Source organism: Amphiprion ocellaris, chromosome 1, assembly GCF_022539595.1.
Source record: "Amphiprion ocellaris isolate individual 3 ecotype Okinawa chromosome 1, ASM2253959v1, whole genome shotgun sequence".
Classification (NCBI taxonomy): domain Eukaryota; kingdom Metazoa; phylum Chordata; class Actinopteri; family Pomacentridae; genus Amphiprion; species Amphiprion ocellaris.
Window position 1 is genome coordinate 7581444 of NC_072766.1, and position 25967 is coordinate 7607410.

The 25967-nt window shown below is 39.3% G+C and overlaps 1 protein-coding gene and 1 long non-coding RNA gene across 3 annotated transcripts in view; both read right to left on the reverse strand.

The window, feature by feature from the left end:
- The window catches only part of gpc6a (glypican 6a), a 178415-nt gene that overhangs the window by 55495 nt on the left and 96953 nt on the right, over nucleotides 1-25967 (reverse strand). The window lies entirely within an intron of this gene.
- On the reverse strand, nucleotides 763-3877 carry LOC129348956 (uncharacterized). Its single transcript, XR_008601731.1, has 2 exons — nucleotides 2446-3877; nucleotides 763-1173 (listed from the first exon to the last, which is right to left on the reverse strand). It is a non-coding gene; the product is annotated as an uncharacterized LOC129348956 (long non-coding RNA).

The window sequence follows — 25967 nt, forward strand, 5'->3', positions numbered from 1 at the left end:
AGAAGAGTCGGAGAAAGCTGAGAGCGGCGAGTCGGAACACTCAGGAGACACACAGGAGAGTTTGGGAGGCGATACAGCAGTATCAAGCTGAAGACAAGAGGATATGAACGAGACGACATATGAGGGTAAGCTAATGCTAGTTCGCTAGCTATCGTGTATCAGTCCTGTGAACGACCCTGTAATGGCTGCAGTTTATCGCTATTAGGTATTAAAATATGTATGATGTGTATGTGTTTCAGGTGACTCTCTTGTGAGACTTCATGGGATTTACCTGAAGCAGCAGCACATGAGCCTGCAGTGGCACAAGGTGTAGAGGAGGAGGGCAGAGATGTACAGGATGCACTGATGCAGTACGTGTCATGCAAAAGTTAAAAGTTATTCTTCTCGTTATACTTCTGTTTTTCAGTCCCCGGACCACTATTGTTTTCTTTAATGCAATTCTGACAATAAGCTTTTGTACCTTTTGCAGATGTGTCTATGCTATTGTTTTATTTGTGAAGGTTAGCAAGATTACATGACAAATTAAACACCAAAACATTAAAACAGCTGTTTTAAGAATATTCCAGTTTGATAAATCAGTATTGCTTTGGTTTAATTCAGTCAATGGAATTATGAACCATGAAGGAGTTTGTGTTAAAACATATTAAATCCCATTAAACATAAATGCATTATTAGGGAATACAGAATTGTTTGGTTCAGACTGTTGACTCTTTTCCTACCAGTGTCTTAACAGACAAAATGAAACGTTATGATGCAATCACATAAGTCACAAAATAGTTTATTAGTCAGCAGCAAAATCAAAACTATTTACAATGTGCAAAGTACAAACTGTGGTGGGCCTCTCCTACAGTGGAGGGCTAAAAGTAAAACTATATACAACTAAATCTCAAGTCTCTGGGAGGTGGACTCGCTGGCTGCCCACTGCCTGCACCAGCCGCCCCAGTACACCCAGTACTGCCTGCACCAGCTGCCCCAGTACACCCAGGAATGACTGGTTGAACGCAGTATTCTGGGCCATCTCCTCCGCTGCTAGGCCGCTTCATTCTCTCTTGCCTTGCTGAGGAGCAACTGGATGTTCTCATCATGCTGGATGCCGGTTCCGCTCCTTCTCAGCCTGCATCTCCACAAGTACACTTGGAAGGTCCAATTTTCTGTGGCCCCTTTTCCTCTTGCCTAGACCAAAGACAGAAAAGGGATCAGAATCAGCTTTAATGGCCAAGTACGTACACAACATACAAGGAATTTGGTTTCGGCTGTTGGTGTCACACTAGGAATATGGAAGAGAGTAATAAAAAATAAACTACAGAAAGAGGAACAGGGAGGAAAAAGAAATAGTAGCAAAATTAAATAAAACTATATACAGAAATTTACAGCTAGACTGGAATAAACACATGAGCAAAACGATAATTGCTATAAACACAGTAGTGCAAAAGCAGAGGATGCTGTTCATGGTTAAAAAAATACTGTACATGTCCATTGGAATACTGACTATTGTACAGGTGTGTAGGAATGGCTCAACTGTTTATTACAGTGATGGCAGTGGGGAAGAAACAGTTTTTGTGTCTGGTGATTTCTGTGTACAGGGATCTATAGCGCCTGCCAGAGGGGAGGGGGGAGACAGTTTATGTCCAGGGTGAGTGGAGTCTCTGATGATGTTTTCTGCAGTCCGTACTATAGGCTGTAGTCTGTTTCTGTCCTGCTGTGTGGCTGATCCAGAGGTGCACAGGACAGATCGGATGACTGCAGTGTAGAACTGGATCAGCAGCTCCTGCAGCAGGCCATGTCTCCTCAGCTGTCGTAGGAAATACATCCTCTGCTGAGCCTTTTTCAGGATGGAGTGGATGTTCGTCTCCCACTGCAGGTCCTGAGAGATTGTAGTCCCCAGGAGCTTGAAGGACTCCACAGCTATGATGTGATGTGTTTAGCCACCCATTCATTGATTTTCAATCATGATCATGGCTTTGATAGTTTTACTTTAATAAATTTTTGGCACTCTTTAACTGAAGCACAAACAGTACCTCCTCCACCACAACTAAAAACAACGTGGTGTGAACTTCATTTCATCTTGTGCACATTTTGGAGTTGCTAAGAACAGCTGTGTTTTCTTATTTCTATGTATATTTTCATTCAGTTTCACAGTTACCTAGTGACTATAAGAAGAATGGTTGCAATACAACATTGCATGAGAAAGTAAATTAATTAGAGTGACTTACTTGTTAAGTCAATGGGAAAAAAATGCAGCTGCATGTGTTCTGTTTATGTGTCACTGTAGCTACATGTAGCTTTCATCAGGCGTTCCTGAGCTGGCATGCTGCACAGTTAGCATTTACACCTGCCTCAATTCTTGGTCGTTGGTCTCGCTGTTCTGATCATGCTTGCAGGCATTTACACCTGCAATAATAATAATGCGAAAATCAGCCATGGTCTCGGTTTACCGTGTCTTACCAGTGATAAGATGTTGCTGTTACGTGCTGAAGGCTGATGTTGACAGGGTCGGTGTCCGAGCTGGTACTGGTCCTGAAGCTGGTGGTGGAGAGGAGGCAGGGGAGCTGGGGGCTCCATGACGGAGGTGGAGCAGGCTTCGCACGTCGAAAGGGATTCTTGAACAGAAATAAACATTCACCCTAAGTACACGAAAAATACGACATTGTAACTTGTGAAAAAAAGAAACCTTTAAGACCACTAACTTAGTTCGTCATGCTGACTGATGTATTAGCTTCTGAGAGCTAAACGTTAGAAACAGCAGCACGAAATACAAGCGGAGCACAGAGCTAGCGCTGATGGCTAACTAGCTAGCGCTGATGGCTAACTAGCTAGCTTATTGTCTGCTACAGGAGACAACAACGTTACTTTCTAAATATACTTGTTTGCTTAAAGGGAGCTTGCCACCAATGGGATAAATGATGTAAAAGTTTCTTGAAGTCACAAAACACTCACCGTCCTCGAACGTCTCCAACAATGCAGCGGCTGAGTCTCCCTCCTGGTGCTGGCGGTGCCAGTAAATAGCTTCCATTAAACCTCTTCCAACACCTCCTGGATTACCCACGCCAGCCGCTGTGGTCCTTGGTGGACCAATAGTCATTTTTGAGCTTTTTCAGCTTCTCCCTAAACTGCTTCTGTCCTCTTTATATACAGTCTACTGTATCCATGGGCGGCCATCCGCTCAGAGACCTCCTGATAAACTTTCTCCGTCCAACTCCCTCTGTATTCTTTGGTCCACCACCATAGACGGAAAAGTCTCGACCTCTTCATTCACCCACGGTACAGGTCTGGCTGTCATATTAAAATTATGAAGAACAGAGAGTTCCGTGAAGAGCAATGCACACCGTCGCTGTTTAGTTTTTTTTAAATGCCGGTTTTGTTTTTGTGCTGGAGTCGCTCTCGTGTGTCGTCACTCCCTGTCCAATCAGTGGCCTGCACTATGTAGACGTCACATCTCGGCTCACTTCATCTCGCTTGGAACCTCAGCCGAGGAGGTACGGAAAATCGTGCCTGAAACCATGCACTAATCCATATGGAAACGCTCGCAAACAAAGACGAGCCGAGCAGCACCGCACCGGGTAGGTGCTTGTGGAATCGCGGCTATAGTTTGTTCCTGCTGACGTCTGACGTTACGGTGAGCGTATTGCGACACTTCCTGTTGTAGCGCTGTGTTGTGTTCTGTGACTGTTGTAGCTTATCCACTCCATCTAATTTGATATTCATTAAATCTCTGTGTAGCGGTAATATTTGAATCGTAACATACACTCGTTTTCTTCAAGCACCTTCTCAGTACTTAATTCTAAGTTAATCTGTTATCTCTGTCCGCTAGCCTAGCACTTAGCAGTTAGCATTGCTTCTCCCTCTTCCTCTCCTTCTCTTTCGTTATCACTAAAGGAAGCAGAGGAGTAACTAAACATGTGACACACTGAGCAGTGTGTCACATGTTTAGTTACTCCTCTGCTTCCTTTAGTGATAACGATACCTGTAATAAATGCAGTCTCTTTGTATCTTTGGAGGCGAGGCTCTCTGAATTGGAAGCGCGGCTCCGCACCATGGAAAACACCCCACTAGCTGTTAGCCAGGCCCCCTTAGCCGGTGCGGACCGCAATAGCATAGCTGCTAGTGTAGCTTCTGCTAGCCGTCCCCTAGCAGCTCCCGAGCAGCCAGGAAGTCAGGGTAGCTGGGTGACAGTTCGTAGGAAACGTAGTCCTAAGCTCAAGCCTGCTGTCCCGGCACACCACAAACCGCTTCACGTTTCTAATCATTTTTCCCCACTCAACGACACACCCGCTGAGGAACCAACTCTGATCATTGGCAGCTCCATAGTCAGAAACGTGAAGCTAGCGACACCAACGACCATAGTAAAATGCCTCCCAGGGGCCAGAGCGGGCGACATAGAAGGAAATTTGAAACTGCTGGCTAAAGATAATCGTAAATACAGTAAGATTGTTATTCATGTCGGCGGTAATGACACCCGGTTACGCCAATCGGAGGTCACCAAAGTTAGTGTGGCATCGGTGTGTAACTTTGCCAAAACCATGTCGGACTCCGTAGTTTTCTCTGGACCCCTGCCAGATCTGACCAGCGAAGATATGTTTGGCTGCATGTCGTTGTTTCGCCGCTGGGTGTCTACATAGTGTACTGCAAATGACATTGGCTTTATAGACAATTGGAGCTCTTTCTGGGGAAAACCTGGTCTGATTAGGAGAGACTGCATACATCCCACTTTGGCTGGTGCAGCTCTCATTTCTAGGAATATGGCTGATTTCATCAGAACTCATAAAGCATGACAACCCAGAGTTCAGACCAGGATGCAGAGTTGTAGTCTTCCACACCTCTCTGCAGTTTCCTCTCAGCTGTCAACACTGTTCCCTCAAAGCTGTGTGCTGTGTGCGCAATTGCGCACTGCTGACACGATCTCTGCCCACAGAAAATCTGCGCTGTGCACAAAAAAAAAATCCAACCTAAATTGCAAATAAAATAAACATGTAACAATTCATTCTGTGCTATTTTTCAATGTGAGTCAGTGAGTGACCGGTGACTGGCTGCTGCAGCCAATGATGCGATTCACATACGTATTTACCATAGACTGTATATAATGGTATTTACGCAGCTAGTCAACGTCAGGCTTCCTTATGTGCAGCCACCGTTGTTCTCATAGATATGAATGAGTAGATAGGACACGCCCCTTTGCACTGCGTGCTACGGCGAGGCTAAGCTAGCGGGGGCAAAGTTTCAGTGCATTCCGTTGATGTAGACGGCATGAAAACGGAAACAAGTATGCCGGCTCACTGTGCTGCATACAATTGCACACTGCGTCATACGACTGAGACTAGGAAACTTGGAATGACTTTTCATAGGTAAGAATATTTTTTGGCCCTTTTTTCATTATGAAATCTTGTTGAGAGCTTCCAGTCTATGAGAGCTAACTAGTTAGCCACTAGCAAAACTCTAAGGCGAGTTAGCAGCTTGACAACCAAATACCAGATGATTAATAGTAGCTGTAGTATAGTTGTACAAGCAGTAGTAGTAATACTTAAAGTACAAGTAGCAGTAGTAGTGTAAACAGCTGTTAGAGTCGTAGAAGTAGTATCAGCATTTGTAATAATATTACAAGTTGTAGTAGCAGTGCCAGTATCAGCAGCAGTAGTTTGTGCACTACTACTAGTAGTAGTCACATTGCTATTACTACCACCAATACTACCAATAGTAGTTATAAAGCCTAACTCATGTATATCCAGATTACCATCTATGTTCTTCCTCCAAACCCATTTTATGATTGGGATTACAGGCAGTTCTTTAGGACTGCTCTCAAATAATTGAAATGTTACTAAACAAGGTTATACTTATCAAATTAAATAGCTCTGGTCTCCAGTATATTGGCTAATTCTTTTCTTTGTACTTAATTTGTTAGCATGATTTCTTTTTAATATGTTGTGTACAGACTTAATTACTTCTCTGTCTACTTTTCTTACTCCATGTAGGTTTCCCAGAGACTATGGGTTGAGGAGGAAGTGGAAGTTTGTCGGCTTAGACCTGGTGTCATTCCATCAGTGTTAAACTTCCCGGTTCATCTTGGAAGAGTACGTGCCAGAAAGACCACGACCAAGCAGCCTTGAGATCTTAGGCAGCATCTCCCTGAGGTGGGTGTCGACGGTGTTCACAGTCAGGTCTGTGGTAATCCCGTCAAAAAACAAAACAGAAAAAAATCTAGATTATAAATCAACATGTAACCAAAGCACTCTGTGTATAACGCCATAGTATAGGATGTAGTTCAGAAAATGTCAAAGTATAGTAAACTTTACTCAAGAATAACATAGTATGGCCTGTAGTTCATAGTACAGCATGTTGGCAAAAAAACCCTATAGATTATTATGTGGTTCAAAAAGCGCAAAATGATAGGATGTTGCCTAAAATTGTCATGTATGATATGTGGTTCAAAAAATGTCATAGTGCAGTATATTGTCAAAATAGTATGTAATTCAAGAAAACATCAGCGTATAATATGTCATCTAAAAAATGCCATAGAATAATAATTTCATTGCACAAGTAAAAGTATAGTAACTTTTAAAACTGTTTGAATTCTTATATGTTGCTAAAAAAAAACAAAAACAAAATAAAACAAAAAAAGTCACAGTAATATGTCAATTAAAAAAGCCTATAGTATAGCGTGTTGCCCAACAAACATCATAGTATAGCATGTCGCTCTAAAAACGTCACAGTATAGCCTTTAGTCCACAGCTGTCAGTAGGTGAGGAGCAACACAAAAACAGTCCAAATGCTGGTTTCCAGAGGGTTAGATGAGAATTTATTTGAAAGAGTAAGTTTACAACAACACAACATGTGAGGGGGTTAAAAACAAATGGGTGTTAGTAAAATAAAAATAAATAAACAGAACTAAAAGTGAACTTCATGTTGACATTGATGGGCATTCCAATCAGGAACAAAGTAAAAGATAATCAATGCGAAAAAAAAACTCTTCCTGTTCACCTCGTAAAACCCCAAAACACACCGCAGTAGCAGCCTAAACTAAAACTACCAATGGGTTCCCTGTTTTCCTTTCTGAACAATTCAAAGGTCCCGCTCTATCTCCCCACACATCCACCAACCACTGGAACACATCTCCAAAGTTCTGCCGGGCCAGCTCAGCTTCCCCTCAGAAGAAGTGCTGCCACCTGCCAGATGAAGGAGCCTTTTGAGAGGCAGCTGGCATGGTGATTGGACTGTACTTTGGTCTGTTCCAATCCAGCTTCAGCTCCAGAGTTGGCAGGCGGGACGAGTCAACGGAGGCCGGGTGGACGAAGGCATGCAGCTGAGTACAATCCAGAAAACAACAGAGGAGGAGTGCAGCTGCCCAGGGCCAGAACAAGCAGAGTAGCATCGTATGTCTCTTAGAAAACATCATAGTATAGCCTTTGGTATGAAAAAACACCATCATATACATCGTATATTGTACAAATAACAAGTCAAAGCAAAGAGACATACATTGTAGAATTGTATTAATTGTGGGCTGACTGATTTACTGATTATTAGTATTTTATTTTTTACTGATTTATGGTAATAAATGCATTTAAAAATGGCGCTACTTTGGCTCTGAACCTTTATCTACCTGTGGTCGCGCTGTCTTCTGGAGTGATTTGATTGGTTATACGTAACGAATAAAACTCCTTTAACTTAACATCTGTAAACAAAACAAAAACGTATCAACAAAGTTTCCTGTTAGAGTCTGTGTTCTTCTAAGTTTAACTCCAAGGTTTTAAATACTTTGATTTACTGCAAATGAATATCTACTCCAAATGTCTCACTAATAATCATTATCAGCCTTAAAAACCCACAAAACACCCCTCTATACTTCACCACACTTAGTACAGTCCGGTTCCCCCTTCTATAAATCTGCTTGGAATCTTCCACTTCCTGTTTGTCAAAGTGGCCTTCTACCTGGACAGGTTTTGTTGGAGCTCATGCAACAAACATTTTGGGTAACTGCACTTTAATATGGATGGATGACACTGAATTAGAGTCTGTTTTATTGAGACTGAGTTAAGATTTGTAGCTCTGTCATTAAATAGTAAATTATTTCTTAGAATTCACAGAGAAAAGTCTGAAATGTTTGCTAGGTTAGCATCCCACATGTTCTTTGGCTCAGCTAAAGCTAACTCTCGCCAACTTCTGGATCTCTTGAGTTACTTGCTAAATTATCTTGCTAGAGGTGCTGAAGCTCAGAAAGTTGGAGATGTTTGTTCAAAATAAGCTCATTCTCAAGTCTTCTCTGAACTGTCCTCTTTTGTTTTAACTTTCCCTAAACTTAGGAGTTAATGACAGAGCAGCACATCTAGACTCAGTCTCATTTATGTAGAGATTAAACTTCAGTGTCATTCATTGATGTTAAAGTGTAGTTTTTCAAATGTTTGTTGCATATGCTCCAGACCAAACCAGTCGAGGTGGAAGACGATGTGAAGAGAAAGCTCCAGAGGATGAATATCACACATTTACATTGGAAATTAATGTCCTTTAATTAGACATTGTCATGCAAATGTTGGATTTCCCTTTGTTGAGTGCTTTGTTGATGTTGGTTTCTAAATGTTTTTTGACACTCGGCCCCAAAGATTAAAACCTTCTACGGCTCACAAGCTGCAACAATTCACACATTATCAACTATCTTTCTGACTAAACTAAGATAAAAAGTGAAAAACTGCCTGATTCCTGCATCATGAATGTAAATCTTTTTGGTTTTTATGACAGTAAACTGAATATATTTGGGTTTGACATTTTATAAACCAAAACAAGAAATGAATTACTGGAGAAAATGACAAATTAATGGACAAAGAAAATGTGTTTTCTAACATATATGGCTGAATTACTCTAACATTACAAGATACATGCAATTTAAATTGTATTTTATTTATATAACACCAATTACATATAAAATATAATTGTATATAATTATAATTAATTAATTATCTCAATACGCTTTATTTTTATATTTTTTTGTCATACTTAAAATATGACAAAGTAAGAAATTTAAAGCTCTTGACTAACCCAATTTATTATTTGGTTTTTAAGAGATTAATCAACAATTAAAATAACTTTCTCCACTAAAACTAATAAACATGAGGTCAAATAGAAGGAACAGTTTTAAATACTGCAGTCCCACGACGACAAGAATAAAGTTTGTCAACAAAAAGTAAATCTGCTGGTGGATTCCATTAAAGTCCTAATAAAGGATAATAAAGTGTGATACTAAAGGTTTGTGGTGCTAAAAATGTCCAAGTAAAGATATGAAGTTGAACATCTGGATGGAGGTTGATAAAAGTTGACCTCCCTTCATTTCTCTGGAGAGAGTCCATGGATTTTATGGATGGTGGTTAAAGACCTGCTCTTCTAGTGGTCTTCCTTCTAGTCGCTGTAAAAAGTCAGCCCATCCTGGCCGACTTCAACACCTCTTCATGACAACTTGTTCTGCCTCCGACCTGGTGGAAACTCCAGAAACTCGGGAAAACCCATGGAGACTCGAAAAACTCGTGGAGACTCGAAAAACTCGTCGGGCGGGGGAAGGTGTGGTGGGTGGTGGGGAGAGGTGGGGGAGTAGAGGGGGGAGGCCGCCACCCACCTCCCCGCCTACTCTCCGCCCTGACTCCACCCAGGCTCCGCCTCAGCTCCACCCATGTGGTCACTTCAGTAACTACGATGCCAAAGGGACGACGAATTTATATCTTTTCATCTGATCTATAGCTCAGTGAGTTAAGGATTTGCCTATGGAGCGGCAGGTCGCTGGTTCAAGACCAGACCCTTCTTAAATTTTCTCAAAATCCTGACAAAGACAAAGAAAGAAAAAGGCCGGTGGTGGGTCTTGAACCTGCGACCTTCCAGTTGGTAGTCACTCTTCTTATCCCCTGAGCTACTCGCTCAGATACTAATTCTTCTTTTTTTTGCGCATTTATCATCTATTTTTTGTCATTTTCGAGTTTTTTTTTAACTCGAGTCTCGACTCGACCGTTTTTCTCAGGAGGTTGGACTTCAGCCTTTGTGCTGGAGGGTGGAACCCTCAATTCCAAGACTTTCCAAAGCCTCCACACCTCCCAAGTCCTCAGGACCTGAGCTTTCACACAGTCTGAGGGCTGAAATTTTCTAAGTCCCACAGTAGTTCTCTGTTAGTTTGAACCTTCAGACAGTCTGAGGACTGAAATCCTCTAAGTTCCTGAGTAGTTCTCTGTTAGTTTGAACCTTCAGACAGTCTGAGGACTGAAATCCTCTAAGTTCCTGAGTAGTTCTCTGTTAGTTTGAACCTTCAGACAGTCTAAGGACTGAAATCCTCTAAGTTCCTGAGTAGTTCTCTGTTAGTTTGAACCTTCAGACAGTCTGAGGACTGAAATCTTAAAAGTTTCTCAGTACTTCTCTGTTAGTTTGAACTTTCTAGTTAACAGAAGCCTTAAAACTTGTGACCATGAGTCTTGATTTCACATTTAGACCATCCATCTGAGTTCTTCTCAGACTTTCACCTGTGGGTGTTTTAGAAATCCTGAACAAACTTTGATTCTCTTCACTGAACAGTAAAGTTTTTGGAGATCAGAAGGTAACATTAGTTTGATTGATGCCTTCAACCTCTAGTAGACTTTATCTGGAAAGCAGTTTTCTGAAATTAGTTCTTAGTAAATCTGTCCACAATCAAACCAAGAACATAGAGAGAGGAAATGTTTGAAGAAGCAACTTGATGTTTTCATTTCAGACTAGAAAACACTTTAAGGCCTTTATCTGTTTTGCTCTTTTGATCATTTTATTGTTTCTTCTGTTTAATTTGATCTTCTAAAGTTTAACTGGTGCCCTTTCAAAGGTTTTATCTTTAGTTTGATTCTTCTTAAATGTTTAGTTTTGCTCTTTTCTCACCTTTTATTCTGTTCTAATGTCTGATCTGATTTCGAAATGTTTTGTCTTTTTAATGTTTGTTGTTTTTTCAAATGTTTTATCGGCTTGTTTGAAAAATTTCCTTTTCTTTCCCAATGTTAAATTTTTCGATTAAATCTTTAAGTTTTTTTCTTTTTAAATATTTTACCACCTTTTAATGTTTAATTTTCTTTTTTAATGCTTCATTGTATTTTCTGTTTAATTCCTATTTAAAGTTTTATTGTCTTTAAGATTTAATTTTCTAATTAAACATTTAATTTTTAAATTAAATGTTTTGACTTTTAAAGGTTTAATAGTCTAATTAAATGTTTTGTATTTTTCTAAATGTGTAATATTCTTGTTTAATTGTATTTTTTAAATGTTTAACTATCTAAAATATTTCATCTTTAATGTTTAATATTTTTGTTTAAAGATGTTTGTTTAATTTCATAATTACATGCTTTGTATCTTCCGTTTAATTATCTAATTAAACATTTTGTCTAATATAATTTAATTGTATTTAATGTTTGAATTATATTTTGTCTAATATAATTTAATTGTATTTAATGTTTAATTTTCTTTTTAAAAGTTTTATTATATTAAATGTTTTTTGTCCTTTGATTTAATTGCTTTTATACTGTAGTTCATTTCTTTAATCTTTTTTTTTCTGTCAAGATTTTAACCCCAACCTTAAAAATGAAACAAACCCTTAAATCACAATGAAAAGATTTCTGTTGTTACAGTCATGAGTTAGTCAGTTATTCAGTTATCAATTAAACTTTATTTGTTTAGCACCTTTCACACAGATTACAAAACTAAACAAGCAAAGAGAAAAAAACTATGCTAAAATTCTGATTAAAACTCAAAAACAAACAAACAAAAAAAACATTTAACATCATAATAAAATATGTTGTGTCCAGGGGATGGAAGGAGTTTATTGAAGTCTTCTTGGGCTCACATGGGAAATCATTTAAAATATAAACTTGATATTCAGTCTAAGGAAACTGCAGAGCGACAGAAGAACCAACAATATCTCCTGTTTTCTCCTTTAATGAGTCGACTCTTCTTGTGCTTTCAGACCAAAGAACTACAGACTCTTCACAACCTGCTCAAACTCTTGGTACAGGACCTCACCACACGGGTCAAGAAGGTTTCCGTCTCATTTCTACTCTGAAGCTCACCTTCTCCTGCTCAAACTGCTGACAAATGTTTTTGCTGCTCTAAAGTCTGGTCTCCAGACCTTCCTAAAAACTATCAAAGTCTCTTCTGCTGCAGGTTGCTTTGTAGAACTGTTGCAGAAAACCTCACTAAACCACATGGAGGGGCCTCAAGATAGTCGTCCAAATGAAACCATACAAAAACCAAACTAGTACAACCCAAATGCTAAAGTCTCCTGCAGCCTACCAGAGAACCTCTGAGAACAGAGAATCAGGACAGGAGCTCTTACCTTCTGGACAACCAACCTTGGTTCTCAAACAGGAATACAGAATGTGTCTGACCAAAAACCTCTAAAGACTCACTACAACCAAGATAAAGACACAACTCAGCTGTACCAAATCCACTAATCACTGCACACATTAGCACCGTGTGTTAACTGTGGCTAAAGAACCACCTTTACCAAGACAACTATCCAGTACAAAGCCCTAAAACACACCAAGAAACACATTAAAGACAATTTTACTGCTGGAAGCTGCAAGCCAACGCCTAAAGAACAAACTGAAGCAACGGAACCAAACCCGGTTCTGTGGTGAAGAAGCAGAGGAAATGTTTGTCTGCAGCTAAATAAAGCAGGAAGACACTGAGCTGCTCAGGTGTTCCTGATAACACCAAGCAGCCACCTGGACAGCCAATAGGAACACAGCTTACTGGAAGTCCAGAGGGCTGGCTTAGTGAAGGAAATTTAATTTAAAGTTGAAGCAGAAAGTTAACAAAGAAAGTTGAAAACCACCTTCTGATACCTGAAATCTCTGAGTTTTCATGAGTTTTCACACAAAGAACACCTGAACATGTCAAAATGGTTCCATAGTAGAACCATCATTGTAAAAACGTCATAGTATGGTGTGTTGCTCAAAAAACATTACGACCCAGCTGTCAGGGGACAAACATGTAAGAAACATGAGAACAGAGAGAACCCAACCAGTAGGTCACAGTTTATCATCCCCCAGTCATCTCCTGAAGTCCATATGGTGAGAGACATCAGTATCTGGTTGTTAATTTACCAGAGGATGCTTATAATCATGCTGATGTGGTCTGTACTCTACAGTATTTTAGTGACTCAATAAATGCCTAAGTTGTTGTTGTTTTTTTTTTTTTAAATGCTTTTTAGTTTTTAATAAATATTTATTTAATCGCCTATATGTAATGTATGTAGAGAATTTCTTTGTCCAGTATTCTGCATTCAGTTTATGTTTTTGCAGAATCCAGTATTGCACACTGGTTGGTCATTTTATTTCATTAATATGGTTTCACTGTTTAAAATGAGGCCACTTCTGTTCAGGCAGAACCTGTGATCATAAAACAATACAAAACTCTTAGTTTCGTGTTCATAAAGCACTTAAAGCTTTAAGTATGGCTAAATGATTTTTTCAAAATTAAATATATCACTCCTTGGGTGGTAGTGGCCCCAAGTTCAGTAAAGTTGGAAAGATATTCACAGATTCGGACTTCCAGCATCAATAACTCATTAGATATAGGTTATCAAAACATAAACAGTGCCTCTTTCCCATCGTTGTAAGGTAGACAATGTGCTACAAGCCCAGTTTTATCAAAAGTAGCTGTCTTTCAAGCTGCAGAAATAACACTGATGTCTATGTGCAGCCAGCTGTGTGACGAATGCACAGGCACTGTCTGCAAAACCGCTGCAACAGCGATGAGAGACACAAATATTCAATAACTTCAATCTTGTACTCTGTAGGTACACAATGTACTACAAGCCCAGTTTTATCAAGTAGCACATTGTGTACCTTATAATGATGGAAAAGAGGCATCGTTTATGTTTTCACAACATATATATGAGTTATTGATGCTGGAAGTCTGAATCTGTGAATATCTTTCCAAATTTACTGAACTGTGGCCCAGAGGAGCCATGGTGGGCGTTCTTTATTTTCATTTCTGAAAGGTGGCAACCCTAACTGTGTCTGTCCCCCGACCACCAAAATTCAATAAATTAAACAATTCAAAAATAAACAAAAGACATAGTAACCATAAAAATCTAATAAAAATTAATGCCACTATTTCAACTGAGCGAAGAACCAGGACAATTAAATGTGGTCTGTTAAATATTAGATCTCTCTCGTCTAAATCTCTGTTAGTAAATGATTTGATAACTGATCACCAGATTGATTTGTTCTGTTTGACTGAAACCTGGTTGCAGCAGGAAGAATATGTTAATCTAAACGAATCAACTCCTCCTAGTCATACTAACTGTCATGTTCCTCGAATCACAGGCCGAGGAGGAGGAGTGGCAGCAATTTACCTCTCTAGCTTAAAAATGAACCTGAGACCTAAACCTAGTTACAGTTCATTTGAAAATCTTACTCTCAGTCTCTCTCATCCAGATTTAAAAGCTCAGAAACCAGTTTTATTTGCTGTTGTATATCGTCCTCCTGCTCCTTACTCTGAGTTTTTATCTCAATTCTCAGACTTTTTAATCTGATTTAGTGCTCAGCTCAGATAAAGTCATTATTGTGGGTGACTTCAACATTCATGTTGACATGGACAGTGACAGCCTTACAACTGCTTTTAATTCAATATTAGGGTTTTCTCAACATGTAAATAAACCAACTCAGTTTTAATCATACCCTTGACCTCGTTCTGACTTATGGCATAGAAATCAAACAGTTAACAGTATTTCCCTGGAACCCTCTTCTTTCTGACCATTTTATGATAACATTTCAATTTACAACAATAGATTGTATAGGAGTTAGGAATAAATATCATTAGAGTAGATGTCTGTCTGACAATTCGGTGACTAAATTTAAGGAAATAATATCCTCTCTATTTAGTTCAGCACAACTTACTGATATAATGGAAGGGGAATATTATAATTTTACCCCCACAGAAGTGGATTATATTGTTAATAATGCTGCAGCCTCACTGCGTACAACACTTGATAGTGTTGCACCTGTAAAAAAGAAAGTTCTATCTCAGAGAGGACCTGCTCCTTGGTATAATTCCCAGCTGCGGACTTTAAAGCAGGCGTCCCGAAAGCTGGAAAGGAAGTGGTACTCCACTAATTTAGAAGAAGTTTATGTAGCTTGGAAAAATAGTCTAGTAATTTATAAAAAAAAAAGCTCTTCGTGATGCCAGGACAACATATTATTCATCTTTAATAGAGGAAAACAAGAACAACCCCAGGTTTCTCTTCAGCACTGTAGCCAGGCTGACAAAGAGTCAGAGCTCTGATGAACCTTGTATTCCTTTAGCTTTGAGCAATAACAACTTCATGAGCTTCTTTACAAATAAAATTATTACGATTAGAGAAAAAAAAATTAATCTGGCCCTTCCTACAAATGTCACAGATGTATCATGGAGTACAGATGCTTTAGAATTGGCTGTAAGACCAGATGGATATTTAGAATTTTTCACCCCCATACATCTCTCTGAACTAATTTCAATAGTTTCTACATCCAAACCATCAACATGTCTTTTAGATCCTATTCCAACTAGACTGTTCAAGGAGGCTTTACCTTTAATTAATTCCTCAATGTTAGATCTGATTAATCTCTCTCTAGTAACAGGCTATGTACCACAGGCTTTTAAGGTTGCTGTAATCAAACCTTTACTTAAAAAGCCCACTCTATTCTAGTGGGGACCAATTCTTCAGAGTGTGGCACCCATACTTGAACTATATCGGGCTTGACCTTTCCTCCACCCTTCTAAAAGGAATCTTGTACAACTGAAATAATTTTCATAATGTGGAATCCACCACCTCCTATAAATTTTGTATCCATTATTTCCGCAAGTCAGAGTTGTACTGTACTTTTATTTTATTATATTTATTTATTTTCTGTTTGTTTGTTTTTGTTTGCATCTGTTGCAGACATTGTTCTGTATTAAAATGTAAAAACTGCATTAAAAACAATGAGAAAAAAAAAAAAAAGCCCACTCTAGATCCAGATGTTTTAGCCAACTAGAGACCAATTTCCAACCTCCCATTTCTCTCCAAAATTCTGGAAAGAACAGTTGCAAATCAATTATGTGAACATTTACAAAGGAATAGCCTGTTTGAAAAGTTTCAGTCAGGCTTCAGAGTGCATCAAAGCACAGAAACAGCTCTGGTGAAAGTTACTAATGACCTTCTCATAGCGTCAGATAATGGACTGGTCTCTATACTTATTTTATTGGACCTTAGTGCAGCATTCGATACAATCGACCACAAACTTTTATTACAGCGACTAGAACATTCTGTTGGCATTAAAGGGACAGCACTGGACTGGTTTAAATCCTACTTATCAGACAGGTTCCAGTTTCTGCATGTCAGCAATGACTCTTCTGAGCATACTAGGGTTAATCATGGAGTTCCTCAGGGCTCTGTCTTAGGACCAATACTGTTCACATTATACATGCTTCCTTTAGGCAATATTATTAGGAAGCACAGTATTAATTTCCATTGTTACGCTGACGACACTCAATTGTATTTATCTATGAAGCCAAATAAAACTAATCAGCTAGCCAGACTGCAAGATTGTCTTAAGGACATAAAGACCTGGATGACCTATAATTTCTTACTACTAAATTCAGACAAGACTGAAGTCATTGTATTTGGCCCCAAACATCTTAGAGAATTGCTTTCAAAGCATATAGTTACTCTGGATGGCATTACATTGGCCTCCAGTACTACTGTGAGGAACCTTGGCGTTATCTTTGACCAGGACATGTCTTTTAACTCACACATAAAACAAATCTGTAGGACTTCCCTTTTCCACCTGAGAAATATTGTGAAAATCAGGAACATCCTGTCTCAGAGTGATGCAGAAAAACTAGTCCATGCATTTGTTACTTCTAGTCTTGACTACTGTAATTCCTTATTATCAGGTTGTCCCAATAGCTCTCTGAAACATCTACAGCTGATCCAAAACGCTGCAGCCAGAGTACTGACGGGAGTTAGCAAGAGAGATCATATTTCTCCTATACTGGTTTCTCTTCATTGGCTTCCTGTTAAATCTAGAATAGAATTCAAAATCCTTCTTCTGACATATAAAGCTCTTAACAACCAATCTCCATCATATCTTAAAGACCTGATAGTACCATATTATCCTAGCAGAACTCTTCGCTCTCAGACTGCAGGCTTACTTGTTGTTCCTAGAATCTCTAAAAGTAGAATGGGAGGCAGAGCCTTCAGTTATCAGGCGCCTCTCCTGTGGAACCAGCTCCCAGTTTGGGTTCGGGAGGCGGACACCCTCTCTATTTTTAAGACCAGGCTTAAAACCTTCCGTTTTGACAAAGCTTATAGTTAGGGCTGACTGGGGGACCCTGACGGGGTGAGCTGGTGTTTTCATTTGCACAACTGACTTCCCCTCTTGACGTCCCTTTAGTTTGTCCCTAGTTATGCTGCTATAGTCCTAGGCTGCTGGGGAACCTCTCTTGATGCACTGAGCCCTTCTCTAACTACCTATGTATTTACTATATATACCATTATTGCATTACATTCACTCTGTTTCTTTCTGTGTCCTTTCTCCGAGTGTCCCTGGTCCCAGAGCTGGATGCTTCAGATGTGTGGTTGTTCTCCCACCTCCAGCTGCCCATTTCCATTGATCTACTCTGCATTGCCCTTACTATACTTGATTTGCTCATCTACATATTTTTGAATTTACCACCAGCTATATATGTAGTATATTTAATGTCAGAGCCGTACACCATAGCAGTAAACTATAATTAGTTTCCATGTTAGTTGTACTTTGCATGTATCATCTGTCTTATCATGCATGTATTATACTGTGTGTTTTATGGTCCTTGTGTCCCCCCCACCTCTCTATCTCTACCTCTAACCCTCTATCTCTACCTTTCTACCTCTTCTGTCCCTCTCAACCCGCCCGGCCAGCAGCAGATGGGTCCCCCCACATTAGAGCCGGGTTCTGCTCGAGGTTTTTTTCCCTGTTAAAAGGGTGTTTTCCTTGCCACTGTCGCCTTTTGGCTTGCTCTGGGGTTCAGGCATATGGGTTCTGTAAAGCGTCTCAAGACAATTTGACTGTAATTGGCGCTATATAAATAAAATTGAATTGAATTATTGTTAAATTTGCATCTGTTATTGGCTATAAAATTGTAAAGTTAAAACTTAAAAAGGAATTTTTCCTGGCTACCACCAGAACATATTTTTTAAGGATCAAATCAAAAGGCGTAAAACATGCTGTTGTTTACTCTAATTCAATTTATGTAATTTTTCAAAAAATATATCAAAGCTTACATTAAAACAAATGCAAAGACCTGTAAAGTCAGAAAATCCTATGTTGTCAAGCCAAGTTCCAAGTCCTCCCAATAGTACAAGCCCAAATTACTGCCAGTGTGCAGTATTTCAAATATCGTGATGTATTCTAAATATCTTTTTCATCCAAATACACATGTCCATGGGTTAGGTTGTATATGTCAGGTCTGTGCTTTTAAAGTGTACCGAGTGAATAGAGCCACAGATAGACTCCTCTCTTCGGTGTGTTAGTGGCTCTGCCTTTGAAGAGCACTCCTGCTTGTTTACTCTGGAGTCTCAAATTGGGTGTGATGCTTGGTTAGATTTCCATCAGGAGCTGGCTGGAGGTCATTGCAGGGGGCCAACCTGAGTCCTGTGAAGTCTTCAGCTGCCTATGTTTAGCCGAGTACTGCTCTAATGCTTTTGCAAAATAAAAAAATAAAAAGCCTCCATGGAATTCAGTGAGAGTAGAGGGGAAATTGTCCACAATTCTGTTACTCATTCCATAAAAGACCCAGAGACCTAAATGATATCCTCAGTGGACTTCTGACAACCAATTTTTCTTATAGCTTAATGAATATTTGATGGATTGTGAGTATGAGTCAGCCATATGAATTGCTATGAGAACTTCTACACACTTAAATAAGTTCTGAAATAATGTCACATACAGGGAGCCTTTAATAAAAATTAAAAAAAAGTAAATAAATAAATAAATACAACAATAACATCAACAAAATGATGGACTGGTGATGGAAGGCTTCTTAAAGACTAATCTGTTTCAAAAGCTATAAATCACAAGGAGGGAAATAACAAATTACAGTTCAGTCCTGCACAATGTTGAGCTTGTAAGTCACGCCACCCATACCAGCAACCTTTATTGTATAAATTTGTGGAAACCATGTAATCAAAACTGCCTCATGTTTCTTGTCTTGGACCCTGTTTGGCAGCTGTAGTGGGCTGAGATGGAATGTCTTACCTCATTTGCTTGGGATGAATTTTCTCCACTGAATTCCACTCTATAATCACAAACTATACAGATAGTTTAAAAGCATGAAGCCTCTATTCTGTCAGTGGAAACCATCCTAAGATTCTGACATCCTTTTGACAACAACTGAGAAAAAAAAAATCCTATTTGCACCTTTGTAAATTTGAATCACTAATACAAAGCTTTTGTTTTTGTGAAACTCAGATTACAGTGTTGTTCTGTGCACCAGGGGTTGTGCGAAACACATTTTTAGTATTTTTGTTGTGCACTTGGCCATTTTGTGGGATCAGGGAGAATACATCATCATGCATTATAGGTGAGCATATAGCAAGTCATGAAAATCATGGCCAGGCACATTCAGTTCTTCCTTCCTGTTTAAAACACATGATGCACTGATTGTTTTGGAAAGGAGTTTACCTCAGAGGAATCATATAATATTCTGGGACCCTCAGAGCTCAAATATGAATGTATGAATAAAACAGCTCAAGCAAACTGCCAAGAACAGATGAATGAACATACAATATAAAACAAAGGTATGTTTTAAAATGCAGCTTAGTGCTTTCAGGTTGTCATTTAATTCTGAAATAGGCTATATCTAATTACATGGGAGTGTTTTACATGAAAAAATGGACAGAATTGAAATGCATGAGTACAGTCATAAATGTAGATGCCTGCATAACTGTACATTGATGTGATTCATGAATAAATTAGGATTTTTGTAATACCACTATTGTAAAATGTAACCCGAACACTGTCTGTTATATTACAGTGCCGATAGCAGCCACATGTCTATCTGTAATGGAATTAAACATGACCAGGAGCTATTTTGCTAAAAAGTAGATGACACATGCAGTGGTTGCCTTGGTTACCCAGTATTACTGGGACTGGTGTGAATGGACAATCCTGGGTAAGCACTGAAAAAAGTTTAAACTAATACATGATTTTTGAATGAAAATGCATTAACAGCTTATAATCCAGTGTACCACTCACTCTGCAGCAGAAACTATAAAATCCTTGACTATAACATGTTGAACACAGAGCTACACAGCAGCTTGGTGGTTAGCACTTCTGCCTTGCAGCTAGAAGAGCCCTGGTTCGCATCCTGGCCTTTCTGGGATGGAGTTTGCATGTTCTCCCTGTGCATGTATGAGTTTTCTCCGGGTACTTCGGCTTTCTCTCACAGGCCAAAAGCATGCTGAGGTTTATTGGTAATTCTAAACTGTCCGTAGGTGTGAATGTGAGTGTGACTGTTTGTCTCTATGCGTAGTTAACAGGAGACCTGTCCCCTACCTTCACCCTAAGTCAGCTGCGATGGGCTCCAGTGCCCCTGCGACCCTAAGCGGTGTATAGATAATGGATGGATGGATGTTTGACACATGTATAGCAGTTCTGTCATGAAGTCATAAATTGTGACTTCATGATAGAGACTGTGAATGGAACAGTCACCTTGTGCTGCTTTCAGCTATAAAGAGACTCAGCAGAATAAAAGAAAGGCCTTCAGTATTTTGTAAGAAGCATTCATTTATTTGGATTGCCTGGCTTTAATTCAGGTGTTGGAAAACAACTTCTTCTTGTCAGACATCAGACATCAGGTGCTTGAAAAAAAGTGGAAAGATGAGCAAAACACAAATAGAGGGAGTTGTGTTATTTTCGGGACATTGAAAGAGTTTGGCTCATGTTTACCGAGATGAATGCTATGGAAGGGGACTGACCTGCTCTGAGCCAGCTGATTGTGCAAAACATGCCCCTTGTTTTTACTAGAACTGCAGCCGCGCTGACGGATTGGCATCACTACAACCTGTACCATGTCATTTTGGCACAGGGCAAATCAACAAGCTGCTAGAACAGAGGAATAAACAGCTTGTGTGTAAGACACCGTGTTCAGTGCACAGACATTAAAAAAAAGTCCTTAATTTGTTATTTGACTTCAAGGTTCCTCAGGCTATATGCATAAATAGCTTTTTATTTATATTTGTGCTGTATTTTATTCCATATGCTTATATTTTCCTATCATAATGACAAACTTGGCCACTTATTTTTTCTCAATAAGTGGTTTTATAAATGCTTCTCTGTCCCTGCCATTATTTAATATTGATTTTAATTGACTTGGCATCAGTTTCATGTAATGATGAAATTATTCATTTGCTTTGTGCATTAACAAATGCACAATTGATTTCCACCACTATTCATCCATCTATCCATTGACTGACACAGTGGGCTGTATTGGCATGGTTGTTTACTGCTGGCTGCATGGTGCCAACTTTTTTTTTTTTTTTTTGCTTCAGGCTACATGGTTGTAATTTTGTAATGGAAAAAATCCTTTTTTTTTCTCACCCAGAGGGATTTGGAGAGAGTCCAGTAAAACTACCTGCAGAGTCCCTTGGGGCACCCGGCGGTCATTCAGATGTAAATCTGTGACAAATCAACAACTTTGATGTGAACATGTTGAGAAACAAACAGAGGCTCCTTCCAATTATCAGCAGAATTTTTTAAAGACTCTTATTAACTTGAACAGGTATTTCTATTATGAGTCTCTCATCTCGGCGGTAGATCAGATTGACTCCTTTTACTTTTGGTCACTGCACAGTCAAAACAATTTGGATGTGGTGAGTGGTACTGGAGACTTCAAGGAACACCAGCACAATGAATGCTCTCCGGTTTCTTTCCACTGCAGAAAAAGTACATATTTCAAAATATTGGCAAGAATACGAATGAGAAAAAGTGAGTCTGTGTACGACTTCATTTATAATTTTACTGACATGTACTGATCCAGGCGCATTACTGATTGTCTTGATATATGATACCGACAAAATTACGTTTTTGAAGGATAGCGTAGATGAAAGTTCCATCTAGATTTACCTATGTTAATCAAATTAATAAAAAAATCTATATATGAATAGAAGTCAGGAATAATGATTTCTCTTCCTGTCCACTGACTTGTCCTGGGAAAACATTGGGCTGTTTCACACCACATAAGCCAAACTGGCCCAAGTGAAATACAAAAAAAAAGAAAAATACATGCAAAAAGCAGTTACTGGGCTGTGCATGACTGCTCTTGAGTCCAGAGGAAGACGAGAGTGTCAAGTCAGATGTGTAAATTCAGAGTACTGAAATGGTCCAGTCAAGCTTAAAGCGTGTTCAGATTCATCTTGTATGACCTGTTCTTTGGGATTTTAAAGGCAGATCACTGCCCTCAGTCATGCTTCAGATATGGTCTTTCTATTCAGTAGCAAAGAGGCTGACAAAAACACTCATTAAGGTGTTGAATAATTTAGTTGAAATGTGAAGTAAGTTGTGATTCTCTTTTTAGAATCCTTTTCAAATCACTCCATCAGAGAACTTGCCTTAGCTATATGCTTCCAGTGGTCATTCGCTAGCAGGATATTATTGACCTTTCAGCCCTGATAGAAATGAATCGGTAGATAATTGTGCTGTACTGGAAATGATAAACATAATGCAAAGAAAATTGCTACCCAGCGCCTATAAACACAAGCCTGCTCAATGATTCAGCGTTACAGTGATGAAAATGGAAAGAGTAAATTTTACCATCTGCCAGTGCAAACAGGAGAAAATGTATGCATACAAACACTGCGTATCCAACAATAGAAGTTGATGACATCCTTCATAAACTGCCAGAGACAGCTGATTACTCCATTGCCAGTGATCGGGCTTCTCCACATGCTGGAATCATGATGACAAATGTTACTAAAAAAGTGCTATAAAAACAGTGAATAAATTAGATCTGTTTCTCTAAACTCTAATTAACTGAACATAGATGTCATTAAGACATTAGAATCTCTGCACAGACTCATGTAAAATGACATTTTTAATAATCAATAATGACCTTTCGAGGTCAGATTTGCTCCCTTACTACAAGTGTTCTGTGTGCAAACCACGCCGTAGTTCTGCATGAAATGGTAAACGTGGCCAGCGAACACTTGTTTATTCTTGAATAACAAAAACAACCCTGCAACTGCATCTTCGATCTTGCGAGTGGCTCCATGTCAGAGAGACATCACTGCGTCACTGCACATGCTCGAGGACACAGCTCCTTGTTTACATGCTTTGCCATTTTGACAAGCTTAGAGAAAAACTACACTGGCTTTGTTCGGCAAGGCAATGTGTCACCTAAATACAACAGTATGGCCCTTTGATGTGCCGCTGCTGTCTCTTTTCATTTCTTTTGGTCTATCACAGCAGAAGAATTCCTAGATGTGGGAGTGGTTGCAAAAAAACCTGTCAGTCCAGCAGTATACAGATGCTATGTTAAATTCAGGGAGTAGTGCTTTTACAATGATTAAACAAGAACTAGGAGGACTGCAGATGACTTAAACCATGGAAAAATGTTTGTCTCAACAGACCGCAAAGCTCACTGACCTTTCTTTTAAAGGGCAGGAAAACTTACAGTCATGCAAAAAGAGATTACAAACACATTATCCCTCTGCAATAGTGTTGTACAGACATACGTATCCAACGTTTTAAGCACCGGAGTTCAAAATGACATGCAGGTGTTTCTTATCATTCGACAGTTAAACAAACAGAAAGAAAATTAGGTGACAGAACTCCAAATCAGCTTGTTCCAATTAATCACTTGCTCATCATTCACACAGTACAAACTTGCATTCCTGACCTTTGTTAACCCACAGGAAAACCAGCGCACAGCTCATGTTCATGCTAATGAAGCTTACAGACGTTAAACATTCCTATCTAAACACAAACACTGCCAAAACTATTATGCTAAAATATGTCAGAGTCGGTTTCCTTCAACATTTTTCTAGCGTGCAGCTGCAAGAGCTAAATCAATTACAAAAGACTCACCACCACGCCAGCGTATCTGCCTGTCTTTGGGGAGTCGCCACAGGCATTCTCTCATGCACTTACAGCTGGATTGTAGCTCAATAACAGCACTAACAAATAATTCCTGATAGGATGTTTTTCAGCTTTGCTGGCTTTCAGCTACGTCTGCACTAGTTTAGCTCATCTGGAGACTCGAACACCATATCTGTTGAGCAACATGAACTCTAATGTCTTTTTGCATTAACACTTTTCTCTGCTGCTCCAGCTGCAAGACATAATTAATTCTGTTTGCTAAAAATGTCATTCTACACGAGAGCGGCATCAATCATCTCATCTCTTGGCAAGGAAACGGCTAGTTATTCCTTCAGCTATGTGCAAGTTGATGAGAATAAAACATTAAAATGCATAATTGTGCAAACAGTGCGCTCAACGGTAACAATATATCTTCCAGATATGTGAAAACTGAGGATAAAATCTAGCAGTAGCCATAATAATTGTGTCCATGTGGAGGCTATACATTTAAATACATATACCATAGCATGGCCATCAGCTGTGGCAACTCGGAATATTATAAAAAGCATGTGATGCTTGTAAATAGAAAGCAGAGCTGTGTAAGCGTTCTGGCCAGAGATACAGACGAGCAGCATTTTGCAGATTCTGCACAGCCAGTAGCAATTAGAAAGAGAAGATAGTGACTCTTGATGATGCTGAGGATATGGAGATCACTTCCACTTGGCTAAATGAGTCATCCAGCCTTCAGCTCTGTGACAGGCAGAACCCCACTAGCTGCCTTGTTTGTTCCTGTCATGTCTCTTACAAAGACCATCATGCTTGATACTTAGTCAGTTTGAGAGCCTGTGTGTCTATGGGTGTGGCTGCATTAAACATCTCAGGTTGAATTTAGAGAAGGAGTATGTTATCCCATACATGAGAGTCTTAAAACCACTGAAAAAGGGTCTTATAGCAATTTATGTGTTTTTCCACAGCCGTTCCAGAATCAAGCCCGGCAGACATCTGGAAGGCTGCGCTGTCTAGTGAAGTTGAATATCAGCTTATTTTCCGCCAAGATATCTGTGTCCATCTGTATTTCAATCCGTGCAATTAAAAGAAATGAGCAAATAAAATCAATATGGATCGCTTACACTGTGGTGTCAAAGGAGTCAGACGAGGACAACTGAAGCCTATATCTTAATTAGGAGCAATAATGTGTCCGTGGGCACAACGCAGTGCATGTAGCAAGGAAAAACAATGACTTCTCATTTAAAGGAGTTAATTACTTTTACTGCAAATCCATTTAAAATGAAATGGACTATTCATTAACCACCTGCCTGTTCAGGTATATTCACATCATCCTGGAAACACAGCTTTGGTGCATGCTTCCTCATTACTGAGCAGGAGTGCACCAGAAGTTCAAATTCATTGAATTTTGACCTGTGCTCTACTGACCTTTGTGTGTGCAGCTGCTCATTGTTGACCACTAGGTGAAAAAGAAGAAAAAAATCTCTATATGTTTTAATGCCTTTGAATTTCCACACATGTAAATTTGCAATTTATTCTTTCATGCACACAACTTTTACTTAACTTAGTATCTGCAACCAGATGAAGCTCACACATTTGGTACAAAAACACCGTGTGACTCTAAAATGCAACATTCTACTGCTAACAATATGCCACTACAGGGAAGGTCACACCATCTTGTACAGCGCCATCTGAAGTTTCAGCAGATAACACGTGCACCCCTGTTTTTCTGCTGGTATATGAACACAGCTTTACTGTTGTTACACCAGTCAGTCTTTCTAGTCTCACGGAGTACATTCAGTGATAATGATGGTAGATCCGCCACTTGAAGTTCTTTGTCTAATTTTTGAAACAACAAGCCAGAGACAAACAAAAGCAGCCTCCAGCTGATGATTGTCAGGT